General features: G+C 49.0%; 18 non-coding genes and 4 pseudogenes across 18 annotated transcripts; all 22 read right to left on the bottom strand.

Moving 5' to 3' along the window:
* LOC143504056 (U2 spliceosomal RNA) overlaps positions 1-165 on the bottom strand; it is a 181-nt pseudogene extending 16 nt beyond the window's left edge.
* A 2,131-nt stretch (positions 166-2,296) lies between these two features.
* Positions 2,297-2,509, bottom strand: LOC143504057 (U2 spliceosomal RNA; annotated as a pseudogene).
* Positions 2,510-2,659: 150 nt separating this feature from the next.
* LOC143504086 (U5 spliceosomal RNA) lies at positions 2,660-2,778 on the bottom strand. Its single transcript, XR_013127349.1, has one exon. It is a non-coding gene; the product is annotated as a U5 spliceosomal RNA (small nuclear RNA).
* A 665-nt stretch (positions 2,779-3,443) lies between these two features.
* Positions 3,444-3,634, bottom strand: LOC143504136 (U2 spliceosomal RNA). The gene has a single exon (XR_013127398.1). It is a non-coding gene; the product is annotated as a U2 spliceosomal RNA (small nuclear RNA).
* Positions 3,635-3,784: 150 nt separating this feature from the next.
* On the bottom strand, positions 3,785-3,903 carry LOC143504085 (U5 spliceosomal RNA). Its single transcript, XR_013127348.1, has one exon. It is a non-coding gene; the product is annotated as a U5 spliceosomal RNA (small nuclear RNA).
* A 658-nt stretch (positions 3,904-4,561) lies between these two features.
* LOC143504124 (U2 spliceosomal RNA) lies at positions 4,562-4,752 on the bottom strand. Its single transcript, XR_013127387.1, has one exon. It is a non-coding gene; the product is annotated as a U2 spliceosomal RNA (small nuclear RNA).
* A 150-nt stretch (positions 4,753-4,902) lies between these two features.
* Positions 4,903-5,021, bottom strand: LOC143504083 (U5 spliceosomal RNA). Its single transcript, XR_013127346.1, has one exon. It is a non-coding gene; the product is annotated as a U5 spliceosomal RNA (small nuclear RNA).
* A 663-nt stretch (positions 5,022-5,684) lies between these two features.
* Positions 5,685-5,875, bottom strand: LOC143504112 (U2 spliceosomal RNA). Its single transcript, XR_013127375.1, has one exon. It is a non-coding gene; the product is annotated as a U2 spliceosomal RNA (small nuclear RNA).
* Positions 5,876-6,025: 150 nt separating this feature from the next.
* On the bottom strand, positions 6,026-6,144 carry LOC143504082 (U5 spliceosomal RNA). The gene has a single exon (XR_013127345.1). It is a non-coding gene; the product is annotated as a U5 spliceosomal RNA (small nuclear RNA).
* A 644-nt stretch (positions 6,145-6,788) lies between these two features.
* On the bottom strand, positions 6,789-6,979 carry LOC143504101 (U2 spliceosomal RNA). The gene has a single exon (XR_013127364.1). It is a non-coding gene; the product is annotated as a U2 spliceosomal RNA (small nuclear RNA).
* Positions 6,980-7,129: 150 nt separating this feature from the next.
* LOC143504081 (U5 spliceosomal RNA) lies at positions 7,130-7,248 on the bottom strand. The gene has a single exon (XR_013127344.1). It is a non-coding gene; the product is annotated as a U5 spliceosomal RNA (small nuclear RNA).
* A 646-nt stretch (positions 7,249-7,894) lies between these two features.
* On the bottom strand, positions 7,895-8,085 carry LOC143504090 (U2 spliceosomal RNA). The gene has a single exon (XR_013127353.1). It is a non-coding gene; the product is annotated as a U2 spliceosomal RNA (small nuclear RNA).
* Positions 8,086-8,235: 150 nt separating this feature from the next.
* LOC143504080 (U5 spliceosomal RNA) lies at positions 8,236-8,354 on the bottom strand. The gene has a single exon (XR_013127343.1). It is a non-coding gene; the product is annotated as a U5 spliceosomal RNA (small nuclear RNA).
* A 646-nt stretch (positions 8,355-9,000) lies between these two features.
* On the bottom strand, positions 9,001-9,184 carry LOC143504050 (U2 spliceosomal RNA). The gene has a single exon (XR_013127321.1). It is a non-coding gene; the product is annotated as a U2 spliceosomal RNA (small nuclear RNA).
* A 1,794-nt stretch (positions 9,185-10,978) lies between these two features.
* LOC143504059 (U2 spliceosomal RNA) lies at positions 10,979-11,205 on the bottom strand (annotated as a pseudogene).
* A 152-nt stretch (positions 11,206-11,357) lies between these two features.
* LOC143504198 (U5 spliceosomal RNA) lies at positions 11,358-11,476 on the bottom strand. The gene has a single exon (XR_013127458.1). It is a non-coding gene; the product is annotated as a U5 spliceosomal RNA (small nuclear RNA).
* Positions 11,477-12,119: 643 nt separating this feature from the next.
* LOC143504045 (U2 spliceosomal RNA) lies at positions 12,120-12,310 on the bottom strand. The gene has a single exon (XR_013127317.1). It is a non-coding gene; the product is annotated as a U2 spliceosomal RNA (small nuclear RNA).
* Positions 12,311-12,463: 153 nt separating this feature from the next.
* Positions 12,464-12,584, bottom strand: LOC143504208 (U5 spliceosomal RNA; annotated as a pseudogene).
* A 632-nt stretch (positions 12,585-13,216) lies between these two features.
* LOC143504077 (U2 spliceosomal RNA) lies at positions 13,217-13,407 on the bottom strand. Its single transcript, XR_013127341.1, has one exon. It is a non-coding gene; the product is annotated as a U2 spliceosomal RNA (small nuclear RNA).
* Positions 13,408-13,557: 150 nt separating this feature from the next.
* LOC143504078 (U5 spliceosomal RNA) lies at positions 13,558-13,676 on the bottom strand. The gene has a single exon (XR_013127342.1). It is a non-coding gene; the product is annotated as a U5 spliceosomal RNA (small nuclear RNA).
* A 653-nt stretch (positions 13,677-14,329) lies between these two features.
* LOC143504066 (U2 spliceosomal RNA) lies at positions 14,330-14,520 on the bottom strand. The gene has a single exon (XR_013127330.1). It is a non-coding gene; the product is annotated as a U2 spliceosomal RNA (small nuclear RNA).
* Positions 14,521-14,670: 150 nt separating this feature from the next.
* Positions 14,671-14,789, bottom strand: LOC143504076 (U5 spliceosomal RNA). Its single transcript, XR_013127340.1, has one exon. It is a non-coding gene; the product is annotated as a U5 spliceosomal RNA (small nuclear RNA).
* Between the last annotated feature and the right edge of the window lie 211 nt (positions 14,790-15,000).

Raw genomic sequence — 15,000 nt, 5'->3', positions numbered from 1 at the left:
CTGGAGGTACTGCAATACCAGGTCGATGCGTGGGGCGAACGGGGCAAGCCCCTGTTTCGCCTCCCTGTTCTAAAAATCCATTTAATATGAAGTCCTCGTATAGAGGACGTATCAGATATTAAACTGATAAGAACAGATTTTTTTTTTTTTTTTTTCATATTTTATTGTCACTCATTCATAGGTAGTACATTACATGTATAGAATTTCAAGAAACATTTTCCTTCACATATATGCATGTATCCATTTTACTATAGTGAAATAACATGTCTCTTTTTTTTTTTTTTTTTTTTTTTTTTTTTTTTTTTTTTTTCATCATTTCACAATCCAAACAATACAATAACCATGAAATGTTTCCAAAAAAATGTAACATTTAAAATACACAACAACTCAGACACATAAGACATCAATATCAAAAGGTAAATACATTAGAATGGCTAAGATCACCTCAAATTCTGTGGATTTTAAAACTTGCTGTCATGAAATGTAAACTTCAATGTTATCCCCATATGGGGCCTATCAGACTATAAAATCCGATAACATAACATTATCTAAAATATTTCCCACTGTAAGACATCGGGGTGATGGAACCGGCACCCCCCTCAATTCATCCCCCAAGCTCACACGTCCATGGATACCGGGATCCTCCTCTTCTCGGGAGGAGGCGGCCCCTTCCTCATCTATGTAGATAGAGTCCTCAGATACCAAGTCCACCAACGCAATCCTTTGGACCTGGGTCCTCTTCTTTTTCTTTGGGGGGGAGGGGGGGGAAGGAAAGCCGTCGTCATCCGTCCGGGCAAATTCCCCCCCTGGGGTACCGCCTACCTCCCAGGTCCCTTTTCCCAGCATGCTCCTCGGTGAGCTACTCCTCAGGGGGGGTGAGGGGGGGGTGCTGGGCGCCGCCTTCACGCTGGGGGGGCTGGCCCTCCTCTCCTTGGTGTGTTGCTGCTCCATAGTAGGGGTCGAGCCCGTCTGTCCCTTCGGCTTGGGGGTGCCAGGGGGAGCTGTCCCGGACTGCCCGGTCGGCCTGGACCTTTCTCTCTGGGGAGGGGGAGCACACAACAAATGAGTGGTTCTCGGTGGTATTCTTACCTCCCCCTCCACACGCTGTTCCTCTTCACCCGGGACTGCAGTTTTCTTTGCCCTTCTCTTTTTCCGTCCCTTCGCTGGTCGTGGCCCGGCCGGGGCCCCTCCGGATGGCCCTTCAGCATCCTCCTGTTCTCTTGGCGGCTGTGGCCCAACCGGGGCCCCTCTGGAAGGTGCCGGAACCGCCTCTTGTTCCCTCGGTGGCTGCGGTCCGGCCGGGGTCCCCCCGGAGGGTGCCGCGGCGGCCTCTTTGCCCCTGCCCTCAATCACCACTGTTGCATAGGATATTCCTCTCTGAGGGCAGGAGCGCTCCACATGTCCCTCGCCGCGGCACTGCCTACACCTCTGGGGGCCTCTGCAGTCCCGGGCCATATGTCCCGGGTCCAGGCACTTAAAGCACTTCAAGTCCGGGCAGTCCTCCATTTTGTGTCCATGAGCCTGGCACCCCCGACAGTAGGACGGCTGACCCCTGTAGAACAGATAACCATTGTTCTTAGTCAAGGAGAAGAGAGCTGGTGGATGCAAAAGCCCCCCCTTACCGTCCGTTTTAAAGGTCACCATAAACTGGCGGCGCCCGTTCCACACCCCGAGCTCATCCCGTACGTACTTCTCCCCCGGGTGGACCTCCCCGTAGGCCTGGAGGAACCTGCGGATTTGCTCCGTGGGGACATACGGGTTGAACATGTGAGTGGTGACCAGACATCGGCCTTCCACCCACAGAGGCTCAACCACGAAATGCCTCCCCACGGGATGTCCCTTCAGCTCATCCCTCCGCTCCAGGACACGCTGGTACACCTCAGCAGAGGAGAAGGTGACCTCAAAGTAGGCCAGGGGCCCGTTGCGCTGGGCACAGATCAGATCTCCAGTCGTGGTCCCCAGGGCGTCCAGCAGCACCTCCCGGATGAAGGGGATCCTCTCCACGAAAGGCATTCCCTCCTCCCCAGGGACCCAGCGGAACCTGGCCGTGTTGAGCAGGCCTCCGCCTGCTCCCCAGCCAGGTCCCTCCGAGAAGGCTGCCGTCGACCCCGAGGCCCCGACCGGCTGACCGCCGCCCAGCCCCGGTCCCTCAGGCCCCCCCTCGGCCATCCTCCTCTACTCTGCCGAGAGACCCGGAGCAGAGAGAGCCCGCAGTTCCTCCGCCGATCACCGGGGGAATGTTCAGAAGTCCACCCGGGATCCTTGAAGTCGGCAGGATGAGCCTAAAAACAGGAGGAGGAGCTGGGCGGTTCCCAAGCGGTGGTCGGTGGGCAATGCCACCAGACCAATTGCTCATTAGGTTCCGCCCAGACTCCTCCTGTTAAAACACAAGCAGAAAAACACAATTAGTAAAACAGCATTAAAATCCACAGATATTAAACATATAAAGCATAAAATCTGATAAGAACAGATACTACACTTGATCTTAGCCAAAAGGCCGAGAAGCGATAACCTGAAATGGGCGCTGGACCGGGCACCGGCCTCGCAGGCAGGGAGGCCTCCTCCGTGGCATACCCGCCCTTCCCCCCTCTTCCAGACACCCAGCGAGCCACTCCCACCCCGCCCTAAGTTTATACTTTCTCGTTATACGGATTGTTGCGGCCCCGCCCGGAGGCAGAGCGCTCCAAAAAATCACTTTGACTCTTTGACGTTCCCCTCCACGGAAATCTTTAGTAAAAGGCGAAAGATTTGTGCGTGAATGAAGAGAAACCCGAGCTATAGCCGTGTACGCTCAGGCGTCCCGCCACGCCAACAAAGAGCCTAGCTCGTTTGTTCGCGGTAACAAGGGAGGAGCCTGCGAGGCTGTGGCTTGCTTGTTGCAAACAACAGGGCTGGCAGGCAATGAGAGAGAGAGAGAGAGAGAGAGAGAGAGAGAGAGAGAGAGAGAGAGAAAACAGGAACAATTTCAAAAAAAAAAAAAAAAAAAAAAAAAAAAGAACAAAAACGGAGGGAAAACTGCAAACAGCCGAAAGGGGAGTGGCCTCCGCTCTCACTGCATTTGTGACCAGCTGACAATTGCAGGCAGACAGACAGAGACCACTCACCCCTTCATTCTTGCCTATTTAAGGAGTGGAGTGAGCTGCTTTGTTTTATTTATTCATTTTGGCTGCTCCCTCACATGGACAGACAGACAGACAGACAGACAGACAGACAGACAAATCAATAAATATATATACATATATATATATATATATATATATATATATATATATATATATATATATATATATATACACACACACACACACACACACACACACACACACACACACACACACACACACACACACACACCAAATAAATAAATACATTCATTCATTCATTAAAATAAAACAGGCTGATTATACCAAACAGCAACAAACTCTTTTTTTCACACAAGCTTAGGAAGGTGCACCGTTCCTGGAGGTACTGCAATACCAGGTCGATGCGTGGGGCGAACGGGGCAAGCCCCTGTTTCGCCTCCCTGTTCTAAAAATCCATTTAATATGAAGTCCTCGTATAGAGGACGTATCAGATATTAAACTGATAAGAACAGATACTACACTTGATCTTAGCCAAAAGGCCGAGAAGCGATAACCTGAAATGGGCGCTGGACCGGGCACCGGCCTCGCAGGCAGGGAGGCCTCCTCCGTGGCATACCCGCCCTTCCCCCCTCTTCCAGACACCCAGCGAGCCACTCCCACCCCGCCCTAAGTTTATACTTTCTCGTTATACGGATTGTTGCGGCCCCGCCCGGAGGCAGAGCGCTCCAAAAAATCACTTTGACTCTTTGACGTTCCCCTCCACGGAAATCTTTAGTAAAAGGCGAAAGATTTGTGCGTGAATGAAGAGAAACCCGAGCTATAGCCGTGTACGCTCAGGCGTCCCGCCACGCCAACAAAGAGCCTAGCTCGTTTGTTCGCGGTAACAAGGGAGGAGCCTGCGAGGCTGTGGCTTGCTTGTTGCAAACAACAGGGCTGGCAGGCAATGAGAGAGAGAGAGAGAGAGAGAGAGAGAGAGAGAGAGAGAGAGAGAAAACAGGAACAATTTCAAAAAAAAAAAAAAAAAAAAAAAAAAAGAACAAAAACGGAGGGAAAACTGCAAACAGCCGAAAGGGGAGTGGCCTCCGCTCTCACTGCATTTGTGACCAGCTGACAATTGCAGGCAGACAGACAGAGACCACTCACCCCTTCATTCTTGCCTATTTAAGGAGTGGAGTGAGCTGCTTTGTTTTATTTATTCATTTTGGCTGCTCCCTCACATGGACAGACAGACAGACAGACAGACAGACAGACAGACAAATCAATAAATATATATACATATATATATATATATATATATATATATATATATATATATATATATATATATATATACACACACACACACACACACACACACACACACACACACACACACACACACACACACACCAAATAAATAAATACATTCATTCATTCATTAAAATAAAACAGGCTGATTATACCAAACAGCAACAAACTCTTTTTTTCACACAAGCTTAGGAAGGTGCACCGTTCCTGGAGGTACTGCAATACCAGGTCGATGCGTGGGGCGAACGGGGCAAGCCCCTGTTTCGCCTCCCTGTTCTAAAAATCCATTTAATATGAAGTCCTCGTATAGAGGACGTATCAGATATTAAACTGATAAGAACAGATACTACACTTGATCTTAGCCAAAAGGCCGAGAAGCGATAACCTGAAATGGGCGCTGGACCGGGCACCGGCCTCGCAGGCAGGGAGGCCTCCTCCGTGGCATACCCGCCCTTCCCCCCTCTTCCAGACACCCAGCGAGCCACTCCCACCCCGCCCTAAGTTTATACTTTCTCGTTATACGGATTGTTGCGGCCCCGCCCGGAGGCAGAGCGCTCCAAAAAATCACTTTGACTCTTTGACGTTCCCCTCCACGGAAATCTTTAGTAAAAGGCGAAAGATTTGTGCGTGAATGAAGAGAAACCCGAGCTATAGCCGTGTACGCTCAGGCGTCCCGCCACGCCAACAAAGAGCCTAGCTCGTTTGTTCGCGGTAACAAGGGAGGAGCCTGCGAGGCTGTGGCTTGCTTGTTGCAAACAACAGGGCTGGCAGGCAATGAGAGAGAGAGAGAGAGAGAGAGAGAGAGAGAGAGAGAGAGAGAGAAAACAGGAACAATTTCAAAAAAAAAAAAAAAAAAAAAAAAAAAAGAACAAAAACGGAGGGAAAACTGCAAACAGCCGAAAGGGGAGTGGCCTCCGCTCTCACTGCATTTGTGACCAGCTGACAATTGCAGGCAGACAGACAGAGACCACTCACCCCTTCATTCTTGCCTATTTAAGGAGTGGAGTGAGCTGCTTTGTTTTATTTATTCATTTTGGCTGCTCCCTCACATGGACAGACAGACAGACAGACAGACAGACAGACAGACAAATCAATAAATATATATACATATATATATATATATATATATATATATATATATATATATATATATATATATATATACACACACACACACACACACACACACACACACACACACACACACACACACACACACACACACCAAATAAATAAATACATTCATTCATTCATTAAAATAAAACAGGCTGATTATACCAAACAGCAACAAACTCTTTTTTTCACACAAGCTTAGGAAGGTGCACCGTTCCTGGAGGTACTGCAATACCAGGTCGATGCGTGGGGCGAACGGGGCAAGCCCCTGTTTCGCCTCCCTGTTCTAAAAATCCATTTAATATGAAGTCCTCGTATAGAGGACGTATCAGATATTAAACTGATAAGAACAGATACTACACTTGATCTTAGCCAAAAGGCCGAGAAGCGATAACCTGAAATGGGCGCTGGACCGGGCACCGGCCTCGCAGGCAGGGAGGCCTCCTCCGTGGCATACCCGCCCTTCCCCCCTCTTCCAGACACCCAGCGAGCCACTCCCACCCCGCCCTAAGTTTATACTTTCTCGTTATACGGATTGTTGCGGCCCCGCCCGGAGGCAGAGCGCTCCAAAAAATCACTTTGACTCTTTGACGTTCCCCTCCACGGAAATCTTTAGTAAAAGGCGAAAGATTTGTGCGTGAATGAAGAGAAACCCGAGCTATAGCCGTGTACGCTCAGGCGTCCCGCCACGCCAACAAAGAGCCTAGCTCGTTTGTTCGCGGTAACAAGGGAGGAGCCTGCGAGGCTGTGGCTTGCTTGTTGCAAACAACAGGGCTGGCAGGCAATGAGAGAGAGAGAGAGAGAGAGAGAGAGAGAGAGAGAGAGAGAGAGAAAACAGGAACAATTTCAAAAAAAAAAAAAAAAAAAAAAAAAAAGAACAAAAACGGAGGGAAAACTGCAAACAGCCGAAAGGGGAGTGGCCTCCGCTCTCACTGCATTTGTGACCAGCTGACAATTGCAGGCAGACAGACAGAGACCACTCACCCCTTCATTCTTGCCTATTTAAGGAGTGGAGTGAGCTGCTTTGTTTTATTTATTCATTTTGGCTGCTCCCTCACATGGACAGACAGACAGACAGACAGACAGACAGACAGACAAATCAATAAATATATATACATATATATATATATATATATATATATATATATATATATATATATATATACACACACACACACACACACACACACACACACACACACACACACACACACACCAAATAAATAAATACATTCATTCATTCATTAAAATAAAACAGGCTGATTATACCAAACAGCAACAAACTCTTTTTTTCACACAAGCTTAGGAAGGTGCACCGTTCCTGGAGGTACTGCAATACCAGGTCGATGCGTGGGGCGAACGGGGCAAGCCCCTGTTTCGCCTCCCTGTTCTAAAAATCCATTTAATATGAAGTCCTCGTATAGAGGACGTATCAGATATTAAACTGATAAGAACAGATACTACACTTGATCTTAGCCAAAAGGCCGAGAAGCGATAACCTGAAATGGGCGCTGGACCGGGCACCGGCCTCGCAGGCAGGGAGGCCTCCTCCGTGGCATACCCGCCCTTCCCCCCTCTTCCAGACACCCAGCGAGCCACTCCCACCCCGCCCTAAGTTTATACTTTCTCGTTATACGGATTGTTGCGGCCCCGCCCGGAGGCAGAGCGCTCCAAAAAATCACTTTGACTCTTTGACGTTCCCCTCCACGGAAATCTTTAGTAAAAGGCGAAAGATTTGTGCGTGAATGAAGAGAAACCCGAGCTATAGCCGTGTACGCTCAGGCGTCCCGCCACGCCAACAAAGAGCCTAGCTCGTTTGTTCGCGGTAACAAGGGAGGAGCCTGCGAGGCTGTGGCTTGCTTGTTGCAAACAACAGGGCTGGCAGGCAATGAGAGAGAGAGAGAGAGAGAGAGAGAGAGAGAGAGAGAGAGAGAGAAAACAGGAACAATTTCAAAAAAAAAAAAAAAAAAAAAAAAAAAGAACAAAAACGGAGGGAAAACTGCAAACAGCCGAAAGGGGAGTGGCCTCCGCTCTCACTGCATTTGTGACCAGCTGACAATTGCAGGCAGACAGACAGAGACCACTCACCCCTTCATTCTTGCCTATTTAAGGAGTGGAGTGAGCTGCTTTGTTTTATTTATTCATTTTGGCTGCTCCCTCACATGGACAGACAGACAGACAGACAGACAGACAGACAGACAAATCAATAAATATATATACATATATATATATATATATATATATATATATATATATATATATATATATATACACACACACACACACACACACACACACACACACACACACACACACACACACCAAATAAATAAATACATTCATTCATTCATTAAAATAAAACAGGCTGATTATACCAAACAGCAACAAACTCTTTTTTTCACACAAGCTTAGGAAGGTGCACCGTTCCTGGAGGTACTGCAATACCAGGTCGATGCGTGGGGCGAACGGGGCAAGCCCCTGTTTCGCCTCCCTGTTCTAAAAATCCATTTAATATGAAGTCCTCGTATAGAGGACGTATCAGATATTAAACTGATAAGAACAGATACTACACTTGATCTTAGCCAAAAGGCCGAGAAGCGATAACCTGAAATGGGCGCTGGACCGGGCACCGGCCTCGCAGGCAGGGAGGCCTCCTCCGTGGCATACCCGCCCTTCCCCCCTCTTCCAGACACCCAGCGAGCCACTCCCACCCCGCCCTAAGTTTATACTTTCTCGTTATACGGATTGTTGCGGCCCCGCCCGGAGGCAGAGCGCTCCAAAAAATCACTTTGACTCTTTGACGTTCCCCTCCACGGAAATCTTTAGTAAAAGGCGAAAGATTTGTGCGTGAATGAAGAGAAACCCGAGCTATAGCCGTGTACGCTCAGGCGTCCCGCCACGCCAACAAAGAGCCTAGCTCGTTTGTTCGCGGTAACAAGGGAGGAGCCTGCGAGGCTGTGGCTTGCTTGTTGCAAACAACAGGGCTGGCAGGCAATGAGAGAGAGAGAGAGAGAGAGAGAGAGAGAGAGAGAGAGAGAGAGAAAACAGGAACAATTTCAAAAAAAAAAAAAAAAAAAAAAAAAAAGAACAAAAACGGAGGGAAAACTGCAAACAGCCGAAAGGGGAGTGGCCTCCGCTCTCACTGCATTTGTGACCAGCTGACAATTGCAGGCAGACAGACAGAGACCACTCACCCCTTCATTCTTGCCTATTTAAGGAGTGGAGTGAGCTGCTTTGTTTTATTTATTCATTTTGGCTGCTCCCTCACATGGACAGACAGACAGACAGACAGACAGACAGACAGACAAATCAATAAATATATATACATATATATATATATATATATATATATATATATATATATATATATATATACACACACACACACACACACACACACACACACACACACACACACACACACACACCAAATAAATAAATACATTCATTCATTCATTAAAATAAAACAGGCTGATTATACCAAACAGCAACAAACTCTTTTTTTCACACAAGCTTAGGAAGGTGCACCGTTCCTGGAGGTACTGCAATACCAGGTCGATGCGTGGGGCGAACGGGGCAAGCCCCTGTTTCGCCTCCCTGTTCTAAAAATCCATTTAATATGAAGTCCTCGTATAGAGGACGTATCAGATATTAAACTGATAAGAACAGATTTTTTTTTTTTTTTTTATTCGAAAAGCAAGCTTTATATCAATTTTACATCGAAAATGCAATAAAAACAACAATTATTCATAAAAAACACACATAAAATTCATACACACATACAATAAATGTAAAAAACGCTTCAAGGGTTGGCTAAAAAACACACATCACACATGCAGATTTAAAACATTTGTTGTTCTGATAAAAGTCTATAAAAGTCCCTTCCTCGCCAGCAACTTCTGTAGCAGTGCTGGCGGGAGCTTGCTAGGGTCTTTTAAAAGGAATGAGGTGGGGGAAGGAAAAGAGCCCGACGCCGGGGAGAGGTCATCTTCGTCTGAGCCCGGTCCGTAGTAGTAGGCTGGCAGGGGCGGGACCTCTCCCAAGTCCTCTGTGTCCATCTCAGGGAAAGCTGGTGCGGAGAGGTCCGCCACCATGGAGCCCAGACAGATGACACTCTCCCACACAGATTCCTTGGGCGTTGAAGCCTGTGAAGGCCCCCTGGACGCCGTCTCTTCTGCCTGGGGGGGTGGGGGGGTGGTTGTCCTTTTCTTGTTCCTCCGTCTCCCCTCCTCCTTGGGAGGGGTCAGCCCAGTCCTAGTTCTCTTCTTGGAGGTGCCGGGAGTAGCCTTCTTGGGCTGCCCGGCCGGCCTGGACCCGTCTCTCTGGGGAGGGGGGGCACACAACAGGTGAGTAGATGGTTTTTCTCTTACCTCCCCCTCCCTAGGCTGCTCCTCTTCGCCCGGGACTGCAGCCGCGTCGTCTCTCCGGGCAGCCTCTGCTGTCGTCTCCTCTCCTGCAGCTACCGATGTCCTGGGGCCGGCCGGGGGGTCCCGTCGAAGGCACCCCGGAGGGTGCCGCGGCGGTCTCCCCGCCCCTGCCCACGGCCACCGCCGACGCATAAGTAGGAACAGCGTTGGGGCAGGAGCGCTCCAAATGTCCCTCGCCGCGGCATCGTCTGCACCTCCGGGGGCCCTTGCAGTCCCGGGCCACATGTCCAGGGTCCAGGCAGGTGAAGCACTTACGGCCGGGACAGCTCTCCTGCTTATGCCCATACTCCCGGCACACTCTGCAGTGATCAGGCTGACCCCTGTAAAACAAATATCCTCTGTTAGCACCCAAGGAGAAGAGGGCGGGAGGATGCACCACACCCCCCTGGCCATCTTTCTTAAAAGTCATAAAAAATTGACGGCGCCCATTCCACACTCCGAGCTCGTCCCTAACCATCTTATCCCCCGGGTGGACTTCCCCATAGGTCTGGAGGAACCTACGGATATGCTCCGCGGGGACATACGGGTTGAACACGTGGGTGGTGACCAGACGACGGCCCTCCACCCACAGGGGCTCAACCACGAAATGTCTACCCACGGGATGTTGCTTCAGCTCATCCCTCCGCTCCAGGGCACGCTGGTAAACCTCAGCAGAGTCGAAGGTGACCTCAAAGTAGGCCAGGGGCCCGTTGCGCTGAGCGCAGATCAGGTCCCAGACCGAGATCCCCAGAGCTTCTTGCAGCACCTCCCGTATGAAGGGGACCCTCTCCATGAAAGGGATCCCCTCCTCACCGGGAGCCCAGCGGAACCTGGCCGTATTGAGCAGGCCTCCACCTGCTCCCCAGCCAGGCCCCGCCGAGGAGGCTGCCGTCGGCCCCAGGGACCCGACCGGCTGACCGCCACCCAGCGCCGGTCCCCCGGTCCCACCATCGGCCATCCTGCTCTCCCCTGCCGAGGGACCCAGAGCAGAGGGAGCCCGCAGTTACTCCAACCGACCACCGGGGAGAGAGATCTTCCTGGTCCACCCGGGATCCTCCAAGACGGCGGGACGAGCCTAAAAACAGGAGGAGGAGCTGGGCGGTTCCCAAGCGGTGGTCGGTGGACAATGCCACCAGACCGATTGCTCATTAGGTTCCGCCCAGACTCCTCCTGTTAAAAAGACAAAGAGAACAACAAATTAGTAAAATCACAATAAAATCTGCATGTAAAAGCTGTAGTAAAAATGTTAAAATTAGATAAAGAATCTAAAATCAACGATACTACACTTGATCTTAGCCAAAAGGCCGAGAAGCGATAACCTGAAATGGGCGCTGGATCCGGGCACCGGCCCTCGCAGGCAGGGAGGCCTCCTCCGTGGCATACCCGCCCTTCCCCCCTCTTCCAGACACCCAGCGAGCCACTCCCACCCCGCCCTAAGTTTATACTTTCTCGTTATACGGATTGTTGCGGCCCCGCCCGGATGCAGAGCGCTCCAAAAAATCACTTTGACTCTTTGACGTTCCCCTCCACGGAAATCTTTAGTAAAAGGCGAAAGATTTGTGCGTGAATGAAGAGAAACCCGAGCTATAGCCGTGTACGCTCAGGCGTCCCGCCACGCCAACAAAGAGCCTAGCTCGTTTGTTCGCGGTAAACAAGGGAGGAGCCTGCGAGGGCTGTGGCTTGCTTGTTGCAAACAACAGGGCTGGCAGGCAATGAGAGAGAGAGAGAGAGAGAGAGAGAGAGAGAGAGAGAGAGAGAGAAAACAGGAACAATTTCAAAAAAAAAAAAAAAAAAAAAAAAAAAAGAACAAAAACGGAGGGGAAAACTGCAAACAGCCCGAAAGGGGAGTGGCCTCCGCTCTCACTGCATTTGTGACCAGCTGACAATTGCAGGCAGACAGACAGAGACCACTCACCCCTTCATTCTTGCCTATTTAAGGAGTGGAGTGAGCTGCTTTGTTTTATTTATTCATTTTGGCTGCTCCCTCACATGGACAGACAGACAGACAGACAGACAGACAGACAGACAAATCAATAAATATATATACATATATATATAATATATATATATATATATATATATATATATATATATACACACACACACACACACACACACACACACACACACACACACACACACCAAATATATAAATACATTCATTCATTCATTAAAATAAAACAGGCTGATTATACCAAACAGCAACAAACTCTTTTTTCACACAAGCTTAGGAAGGTGCACCGTTCCTGGAGGTACTGCAATACCAGGTCGATGCGTGGGGGCGAACGGGGCAAGCCCCTGTTTCGCCTCCCTGTTCTAAAAATCCATTTAATATGAAGTCCTCGTATAGAGGACGTATCAGATATTAACTGATAAGAACAGATACTACACTTGTTCTTAGCCAAAAGGCCGAGAAGCGATAACCTGAAATGGGCGCTGGGACCGGGCACCGGCCTCGGCAGGCAGGGAGGCCTCCTCCGTGGCATACCCGCCCTTCCCCCTCTTCCAGACACCCAGCGAGCCACTCCCACCCCGCCCTAAGTTTTATACTTTCTCTGTTATACGGATTGTTGCGGCCCCGCCCGGAGGCAGAGCGCTCCAAAAAATCACTTTGACTCTTTGACGTTCCCCTCCACGGAAAATCTTTAGTAAAAAGGCGAAAGATTTGTGCGTGAATGAAGAGAAACCCGAGCTATAGCCGTGTACGCTCAGGCGTCCCGCCACGCCAACAAAGAGCCTAGCTCGTTTGTTCGCGGTAACAAGGGAGGAGCCTGCGAGGCTTGTGGCTTGCTTGTTGCAAACAACAGGGCTGGCAGGCAATGAGAGAGAGAGAGAGAGAGAGAGAGAGAGAGAGAGAGAGAGAGAGAAAACAGGAACAATTTCAAAAAAAAAAAAAAAAAAAAAAAAAAAAGAACAAAAACGGAGGGAAAACTGCAAACAGCCGAAAGGGGAGTGGCCTCCGCTCTCACTGCATTTGAGGCAGACAGACAGAGACCACTCACCCCTTCATTCTTGCCTATTTAAGGAGTGGAGTGAGCTGCTTTGTTTTATTTATTCATTTTGGCTGCTCCCTCACATGGACAGACAGACAGACAGACAGACAGACAGACAGACAAATCAATAAATATATATACATATATATATATATATATATATATATATATATATATATATATATATATATACACACACACACACACACACACACACACACACACACACACACACACACACACACCAAATAAATAAATACATTCATTCATTCATTAAAATAAAACAGGCTGATTATACCAAACAGCAACAAACTCTTTTTTTCACACAAGCTTAGGAAGGTGCACCGTTCCTGGAGGTACTGCAATACCAGGTCGATGCGTGGGGCGAACGGGGCAAGCCCCTGTTTCGCCTCCCTGTTCTAAAAATCCATTTAATATGAAGTCCTCGTATAGAGGACGTATCAGATATTAAACTGATAAGAACAGATACTACACTTGATCTTAGCCAAAAGGCCGAGAAGCGATAACCTGAAATGGGCGCTGGACCGGGCACCGGCCTCGCAGGCAGGGAGGCCTCCTCCGTGGCATACCCGCCCTTCCCCCCTCTTCCAGACACCCAGCGAGCCACTCCCACCCCGCCCTAAGTTTATACTTTCTCGTTATACGGATTGTTGCGGCCCCGCCCGGAGGCAGAGCGCTCCAAAAAATCACTTTGACTCTTTGACGTTCCCCTCCACGGAAATCTTTAGTAAAAGGCGAAAGATTTGTGCGTGAATGAAGAGAAACCCGAGCTATAGCCGTGTACGCTCAGGCGTCCCGCCACGCCAACAAAGAGCCTAGCTCGTTTGTTCGCGGTAACAAGGGAGGAGCCTGCGAGGCTGTGGCTTGCTTGTTGCAAACAACAGGGCTGGCAGGCAATGAGAGAGAGAGAGAGAGAGAGAGAGAGAGAGAGAGAGAGAGAGAGAAAACAGGAACAATTTCAAAAAAAAAAAAAAAAAAAAAAAAAAAGAACAAAAACGGAGGGAAAACTGCAAACAGCCGAAAGGGGAGTGGCCTCCGCTCTCACTGCATTTGTGACCAGCTGACAATTGCAGGCAGACAGACAGAGACCACTCACCCCTTCATTCTTGCCTATTTAAGGAGTGGAGTGAGCTGCTTTGTTTTATTTATTCATTTTGGCTGCTCCCTCACATGGACAGACAGACAGACAGACAGACAGACAGACAGACAAATCAATAAATATATATACATATATATATATATATATATATATATATATATATATATATATATATATACACCACACACACACACACACACACACACACACACACACACACACACACACACACACACACCAAATAAATAAATACATTCATTCATTCATTAAAATAAAACAGGCTGATTATACCAAACAGCAACAAACTCTTTTTTTCACACAAGCTTAGGAAGGTGCACCGTTCCTGGAGGTACTGCAATACCAGGTCGATGCGTGGGGCGAACGGGGCAAGCCCCTGTTTCGCCTCCCTGTTCTAAAAATCCATTTAATATGAAGTCCTCGTATAGAGGACGTATCAGATATTAAACTGATAAGAACAGATACTACACTTGATCTTAGCCAAAAGGCCGAGAAGCGATAACCTGAAATGGGCGCTGGACCGGGCACCGGCCTCGCAGGCAGGGAGGCCTCCTCCGTGGCATACCCGCCCTTCCCCCCTCTTCCAGACACCCAGCGAGCCACTCCCACCCCGCCCTAAGTTTATACTTTCTCGTTATACGGATTGTTGCGGCCCCGCCCGGAGGCAGAGCGCTCCAAAAAATCACTTTGACTCTTTGACGTTCCCCTCCACGGAAATCTTTAGTAAAAGGCGAAAGATTTGTGCGTGAATGAAGAGAAACCCGAGCTATAGCCGTGTACGCTCAGGCGTCCCGCCACGCCAACAAAGAGCCTAGCTCGTTTGTTCGCGGTAACAAGGGAGGAGCCTGCGAGGCTGTGGCTTGCTTGTTGCAAACAACAGGGCTGGCAGGCAATGAGAGAGAGAGAGAGAGAGAGAGAGAGAGAGAGAGAGAGAGAGAGAGAAAACAGGAACAATTTCAAAAAAAAAAAAAAAAAAAAAA

This window comes from Brachyhypopomus gauderio, unplaced genomic scaffold (genome assembly GCF_052324685.1).
Source record: "Brachyhypopomus gauderio isolate BG-103 unplaced genomic scaffold, BGAUD_0.2 sc238, whole genome shotgun sequence".
NCBI lineage: Eukaryota > Metazoa > Chordata > Actinopteri > Gymnotiformes > Hypopomidae > Brachyhypopomus > Brachyhypopomus gauderio.
Note: the sequence above shows the minus strand (reverse complement) of the source record. Positions and strands in the feature narration are given on the sequence as shown.